Source organism: Aegilops tauschii, chromosome 6 (genome assembly GCF_002575655.3).
Source record: "Aegilops tauschii subsp. strangulata cultivar AL8/78 chromosome 6, Aet v6.0, whole genome shotgun sequence".
Lineage (NCBI taxonomy): Eukaryota > Viridiplantae > Streptophyta > Magnoliopsida > Poales > Poaceae > Aegilops > Aegilops tauschii.
In genome coordinates, this window is record NC_053040.3 from 435,449,332 (window position 1) to 435,457,396 (window position 8,065).

An 8,065-nucleotide genomic window follows, 5' to 3' on the forward strand; every position below is an offset into this window, starting at 1 on the left:
GAGGATGAAGCGTTTTTTGCTTAGAGGATAATGTGGGGATAAGATCTGACGGGTATTATTGATCTAATCCAACGCATGCGCGGGACCGGCCCAAATTTCGGCCGGTCCGCCGGCGCCTATCGTTCGCCTATTTATTTTCCCCCAACACATATAATCTGTTTATTCACACCTGCTAAATTAGTGACTTCCTATAAAACCATCTAATGAGGAATGTCATGGTCTTTTACCATCGCGGTAAACCAAATACTCCTCTATCCAAAAATTGTCTTAACGTTGTACTAACTTTACAAAGTTGTATTAAGGTTGAGACACTTATTTTAAGACGGAAGGAGTGGTTAATAAGCTATCAAAATGCCAAACTATACTCTCACTTATAAAGATTACAATGACCCCAATACTTAGACGACTCTATAAGAGAGGTTTTCAAAGCAAGTGACACCAGCTTACTTATTTCTCTGGTCCAAGCATAGTGAGCTAGTAATCATGAAATTAAGTATTTAGAAGATAGCATAGAAAAAAGATAAAAGTTTGGACAGGTTGCCATGTCTAGCCTGTCACGTCCTCTTTTTGATTTTGTTAATCTTATAAACCAACAACAACATACAACTTAGCAACTTATAATCCATGAGTTCCTAAAAGACATGATTACACTTTAAGAAAATGGATTATAGAGGAAGAATTGAATCAACATGAAAAGTACATGATAGGTCATTCGAGAGAGAGCAAAGATTGCCGTGTGCATTTAGTTTTTAGTTGGTAATTACAAATAAAGGTTGTAGCATCTCAACCGTCTGCGTCTTGTCAATGCCTGAGTCAACAACACTCCTCGAATGAATTTCACTCGGCAGGTTAATGGATCCAACTCAAGTCCAGATGAAAAAGAAAGACAGAAGTGGAGTTCATCCTCAAATGGAGACCTTATTCATCCCCAATTAATTGAAGGTCTGGGTTTTTTTGCGGGAAAACATCCAATCTATTCATCTTCAATCATGGTAGTACAACGAACACCAGAAATAATAAAAATTACATCCAGATTCATAGACCACCTGGCGACGACTACAAACACTGAAGCGAGCCGAAGGCGCGCCGCCGTCATCGCCCCTCCCTCACCAGAGTCGAGCAAAACTTGTTGTAGTAGACAGTCGGTAAGTCGTCGTGCTAAGGCCACATAGGACCAGCGCACTAGAACAGCAACCGCCCCCGATGAATAACGTAGATCGGAAGGATCCAACCTGAAGACAAAAACGTAGATGAACGACGAACAGATCTGAGCAAATCCACCAGAAGCAGATCCACTGGAGACACACCTCCACACGCCCACCGACGATGCTAGATGCACCACCGGAACGGGGGCTAGGCGGGGAGAACCATTGCAAGCATCGAGATGGACCTAGAAGGGGGTGAATAGGTATAATTCCGAATTTTAGTTGTTGCTTAGCAATTTTAGGCAATAATGCGGAATATGAGAGTGAGCCTAACAATTGCAAAGGTGATACTAATGCTAGACAAGAGTGTGAAAACAACAAGTATTTAAACAAGCAAGCACAATATAATGTAAGTACAAGCTAAGAGACAAGTAACCACAAGTAGGGAGCTAGGGTTAGGAATAACCACAACTTCAAGAGACGAGGATGTATGCTGATGTTCACTTCCTTGGAGGGAAGCTATGTCACCGTTTAGAGAGGTGGATGTTACCACGAAGGCACACCAACGCCACGAAGGCTCACCATATTCTCTCTTTGAGATATCACCATGAAGGCGATTCTCAACCACTAGTGGTAGACCTTGGGGTGGTCTCCAAACCCTCACAAACTTTTCGGGGGTAATCACAATGAACGATTCCTCGCCGAAGTACTCCTACCGCCTAGGAGTCTCCAACCTCCAAGAGTAACAAGATCCAAGGGGAAAAGCTCAAGACTTGCTCAAATCATGTTTTGCTTCGGTCACGAGAAGGAGAGGGAGTGGATCTTCCTTTTGATTGGAACAACTCTCTCAAACTCACAAAGATCAACTCGGGATCTAGGATTTCGTGGGGAAGCAAGAGAGAGGGAGCATTTGTGTTCTTCACGTGTGTTTTTGAGTGTAGTGGTCATGAAGGAAATATGCCCTAGAGGCAATAATAAAGTTGTTATTTATATTTCCTTATATCATGATAAATGTTTATTATTCATGCTAGAATTGTATTAACCGGAAACTTGATACATGTGTGAATACATAGACAAAACAAAGTGTCCCTAGTATGCCTCTACTAGACTAGCTCGTTAATCAAAGATTGTTAAGTTTCCTGACCATAGACATGTGTTGTCATTTGATGAACGGGATCACATCATTAGAGAATGATGTGATGGACAAGACCCATCCGTTAGCTTAGCATTATGATCGTTGAGTTTTATTGTTATTGCTTTCTTCATGACTTATACATGTTCCTCTGACTATGAGATTATGCAACTCCCGGATACCGGAGGAACACCTTGTGTGCTATCAAACGTCACAACGTAACTGGGTGATTATAAAGATGCTCTACAGGTGTCTCTGAAGGTGTTTGTTGGGTTGGCATAGATCGAGATTGGGATTTGTCACTCCGAGTATCAGAGAGGTATCTCCGGGCCCTCTCGGTAATGCACATCACTATAAGCCTTGCAAGCAATGTGACTAATGAGTTAGTTGCGGGATGATGCATTACGGAACGAGTAAAGAGACTTGCCGGTAACGAGATTGAACTAGGTATGGTCCGACGATCGAATCTCGGGCAAGTAACATACCGATGACAAAGGGAACAACGTATGTTGTTATGCGGTTTGACCGATAAAGATCTTCGTAGAATATGTGGGAGCCAATATGAGCATCCAGGTTCCGCTATTGGTTATTTACCGGAGAGGTGTCTCGGTCATGTCTACATAGTTCTCAAACCCGTAGGGTCCGCACGCTTAACGTTCGATGACGATTTGTATTATGAGTTATGTGATTTGATGACCGAAGTTTGTTCGGAGTCCCGGATGAGATCGCGGACATGACGAGGAGTGTCGAAATGGTCGAGACATAAAGATTCATATATTGAAGGTTGCATTTGGATATCAGAATGGTTCCGAGTGGTTCGGGCATTTTTCCGGAGTACCGGGAGGTTACCGGAACCCCCCGGGAGAAGTATTGGGCCTAGTGGGCCTTATTGGAGGAGAGGAGAAAGGGCCACAAGAGAGGGGCGCACCCTCCCCTTGCCCAAACCGAATTGGACTAGGGGAAGGGGCCGTCCCCCCTCTTTCCTCCCCCCTCTCTCTCCCTTCCCTTTCCCTCCGGTGGAAGAAAGGAAAAGGGAGGGGGCGAATCCTACTTGGACTAGGAGTCCAAGTAGGACTCCCCCCTTGGCGCGCCCAACCTGGCTGGCCTCCTCTCTCCCTCCCTCCTTTATATATGTGGCCAGGGGGCACCCCAATAGCACAACAGACAATCTCTTAGCCGTGTGCGGTGCCCCCCTCCACAGTTACACACCTCAGTCATATCGTCGTAGTGCTTAGGCGAAGCCCTGTGCTGGTAACTTCATCATCACCGTCGCCACGCCGTCGTGCTGACGAAACTCTCCCTCGGCCTCAACTGGATCAAGAGCTCGAGGGACGTCATCGAGCTGAACGTGTGCTGAACGCGAAGGTGTCGTACGTTCGGTGCTTGGATCGGTTGGACCGCGAAGACGTTCGACTACATCAACCGCGTTACTAAACGCTTCCGCTTTCGGTCTACGAGGGTACGTGGACACACTCTCCCCGCTCGTTGCTATGCTTCTTCTAGAGAGATCTTGCGTGATCGTAGGAACTTTTTTGAAATACTACGTTCCCCAGTAGTGGTATCAGAGCCAGGTCTTTGCGTAGATGTTATATGCACGAGTAGAACACAAAGAGTTGTGGCTGATAATAGTCATACTGCTTACCAGCAACCTCTTACTTTGATTCGGCGGTATTGTTGGATGAAGCAGCCCGGACCGACATTACATGACCACGTTCATGAGATTGGTTCTACCGACGTGCTTTGCACACAGGTGGCTCGCGGGTGTCTGTTTCTCCAACTTTAGTTGAATCGAGTTTGACTACGCCCGGTCCTTGTTGAAGGTTAAAACAGCACACTTGACGAAAAATTGTTGTGGTTTTGATGTGTAGGTAATAACGGTTCTTGCTAGAAGCCCGTAGTAGCCACGTAAAACTTGCAACAACAAAGTAGAGGACGTCTAACTTGTTTTTGTAGGGCATGTTGTGATGTGATATGGTCAAGACGTGATGAGATATAAATTGTTATATGAGATGATCATGTTTTGTAAAGTTATCGGCAACTGGCAGGAGCCTTATGGTTGTCTCTTTATTGCATAAGATGCAAGTGCCATGTAATTGCTTTACTTTATCGCTATGTGATAGCAATAGTTTCAAAAAGCAATAGTTGGCGAGACGACCATGTGACGACACGTTGATAGAGATCAAGATGATGGAGATCATGGTGTCATGCCGGTGAGGATGGACATCATGACGGTACTTTGGAGCTGGAGATCAAAGGCACAAGATGATGATGGCCATATCATGTCACATATTTTGATTGCATATGATGTTTATCTTTTATGCATCTTATTTTGCTCAGTACGACGGTAGCTTTATAAGATGATCCCTTACTAAAATTTCAAGGTAGAAGTGTTCTCCCTGAGTATGCACCGTTGCGACAGTTCTTCGTGGTGAGACACCACGTGATGATCGGGTGTGATAAGCTCTATGTTCACATACAACGGGTGCAAGCCAATTTTGCACACGCGGAATACTGATAACCCACAAGTATAGGGGATCGCAACAATTTTCGAGGGTAGAGTATTCAACCCAAATTTATTGATTCGACACAAGGGGAGCCAAAGAATATTCTCAAGTATTAGCAGTTGAGTTGTCAATTCAACCACACCTGGATAACTTAATATCTGCAGCAAAGTATTTAGTAGCAAAGTAATATGGAAGTAACGGTAACGATAGCAAAAGTAATATTTTTGGGTTTTGTAGTGGTTGTAACAGTAGCAACGGAAAAGTAAATAAGCGAAGAACAATATGTGAAAAGCTTGTAGGCATTGGATCGGTGATGGAGATTATGCCGGATGCGGTTCATCATGTAACAGTCATAACATAGGGTGACACAGAACTAGCTCCAATTCATCAATGTAATGTAGGCATGTATTCCGAATATAGTCATACGTGCTTATGGAAAAGAACATGCATGACATCTTTTGTCCTACCCTCCCGTGGCAGCGGGGTCCTAGCGGAAACTAAGGGATATTAAAGCCTCCTTTTAATAGAGTACCAGACCAAAGCATTAACACATAGTGAATACATGAACTCCTCAAACTATGGTCATCACCGGGAGTGGTCCCGATTATTGTCACTTCGGGGTTTCCGGATCATAACACATAGTAGGTGACTATAGACTTGCAAGATAGGATCAAGAACTCACATATATTCATGAAAACATAATAGGTTTAGATCTGAAATCATGGCATTCGGGCCCTAGTGACAAGCATTAAGCATAGCAAAGTCATAGCAACATCAATCTCAGAACATAGTGGATACTAGGGATCAAACCCTAACAAAACTAACTCGATTACATGATAAATCTCATCCAACCCATCACCGTCCAGCAAGCCTACGATGGAATTACTCACGCACGGCGGTGAGCATCATGAAATTGGTGATGGAGGATGGTTGATGATGACGACGGCGACGGATTCCCCTCTTCGGAGCCCCGAACGGACTCCAGATCAGCCCTCCCGAGAGAGTTTAGGGCTTGGCGGCGGCTTTGTATCGTAAAACATGATGAATCTTTCTCTCTGATTTTTTTCTCCCCGAACACGAATATATGGAGTTGGAGTTGAGGTCGGTAGAGCTCCAGGGGGTCCACGAGGCAGGGGGGCGCGCCCCCACCCTCGTGGACAGGTGGTGGGGCCCCCTGGCCTTGATTCTTTCGCCAATATTTTTATTATTTTCCAAAAATAAGTTCCGTGGAGTTTCAGGTCATTCCGAGAACTTTTGTTTCTGCACATAAATAACACCATGGCAATTCTGCTGAAAACAGCGTCAGTCCGGGTTAGTTCCATTCAAATCATGCAAGTTAGAGTCCAAAACAAGGGCAAAAGTGTTTGGAAAAGTAGATACGACGGAGACGTATCAACTCCCCCAAGCTTAAACCTTTGCTTGTCCTCAAGCAATTCAGTTGATAAACTGAAAGTGATAAAGAAAAACTTTTACAAACTCTGTTTGCTCTTGTTGTTGTAAATATGTAAAGCCACAATTCAAGTTTTCAGCAAAGATTATGACTAACCACATTCACAATAACACTTAGGTCTCATGTTCACTCATATCAATGGCATAATCAACTAGCGAGCAATAATAATAAATCTCGGATGACAACACTTTCTCAAAACAATTATAATATGATATAACAAGATGGTATCTCGCTAGCACTTTCTGAGACCGCAAAACATAAATGCAGAGCACCTTTAAAGACCAAGGACTGACTAAACATTGTAATTCATGGTAAAAGAGATCCAGTCATAGTCATACCCAATATAAACTAATAGTAATGAATGCAAATGACAGCGGTGCTCTCCAGCTGGTGCTTTTAATAAGAGGGTGATGACTCAACATAAAAGTAAATAGATAGGCCCTTCGCAGAGGGAAGCAGGGATTTGTAGAGGTGCCAGAGCTCGATTTTGAAATAGAGATAAATAATATTTTGAGCGGCATAGTTTCATTGTCAACATAACAACCAAGAGATGGCGATATCTTCCATGCTACACACATTATAGGCGGTTCCCAAACAGAATGGTAAAGTTTATACTCCCCCTCCACCAACAAGCATCAATCCATGGCTTGCTCGAAACAACGAGTGCCTCCAACTAACAACAGTCCCAGGGGAGTTTTGTTTGCAATTATTTTGATTTGATTTGCATAAAGCATGGGACTGGGCATCCCGGTGACCAGCCATTTTCTCGTGAGTGAGGAGCGGAGTCCACTCCTCTTGAGAATAACCCGCCTAACATGGAAGATAAGGACAACCCTAGTTGATACATGAGCTATTCGAGCATACAAAACAGAATTTCATTTGAAGGTTTAGAGTTTGGCACATACAAATTTACTTGGAACGGCAAGTAGATACCGCATATAGGAAGGTATAGTGGACTCATGTGGAATAACTTTGGGGTTTATGGAAGTGGATGCACAAGTAGTATTCCCGCTTAGTACAAGTGAAGGCTAGAAAAAGACTGGGGAGCGACCAATTAGAGAGCGATAACAGTCATGAACATGCATTAAAATTAATGAACATTGAGTGTAAGCATGAGTAGGATATAATCCACCATGAACATAAATATCGTGAAGGCTATGTTGATTTGTTTCAACTACATGTGTGAACATGTGCCAAGTCAAGTCACTTGAATCATTCAAAGGAGGATACCACTCTATCATACCACATCACAACCATTTTAATAGCATGTTGGCACGCAAGGTAAACCATTATAATTCATAGCTAATTAAGCATGGCACAAGCAACTATAATCTCTAATTGTCATTGCAAACATGTTTATTCATAATAGGCTGAATCAAGAACGAGGAACTAATCATATTTACAAAAACAAGAGATGTCGAGTTCATACCAGCTTCTCCCATCTCAATCAGTCCATCATATATCGTCATGATTGCCTTTCACTTACACGACCAAACGATGTGAATAATAATAATAGTGCACGTGCATTGGACTAAGCTGGAATCTGCGCGCATTCAATAAACAGGAGAAGACAAGGCAATATGGGCTCTTGGTTAAATCAACAATAATGCATATAAGAGCCACTTCAACAATTTCATTATGGTCTTCTCCTATCGACCCCCAAAGAAAAGAAAAGAAATAAAACTATTTACACGGGAAAGCTCCCAACAAGCAAAAGAAGAACGAGAAATATTTTTGGGTTTTCTTTTAATTATTACTACTACAGCGAGAATGTAAACTAGCTAAAAGCTATTACTAATTTTTTGGTTTTTATTAAGGTTTATCAAACACACAA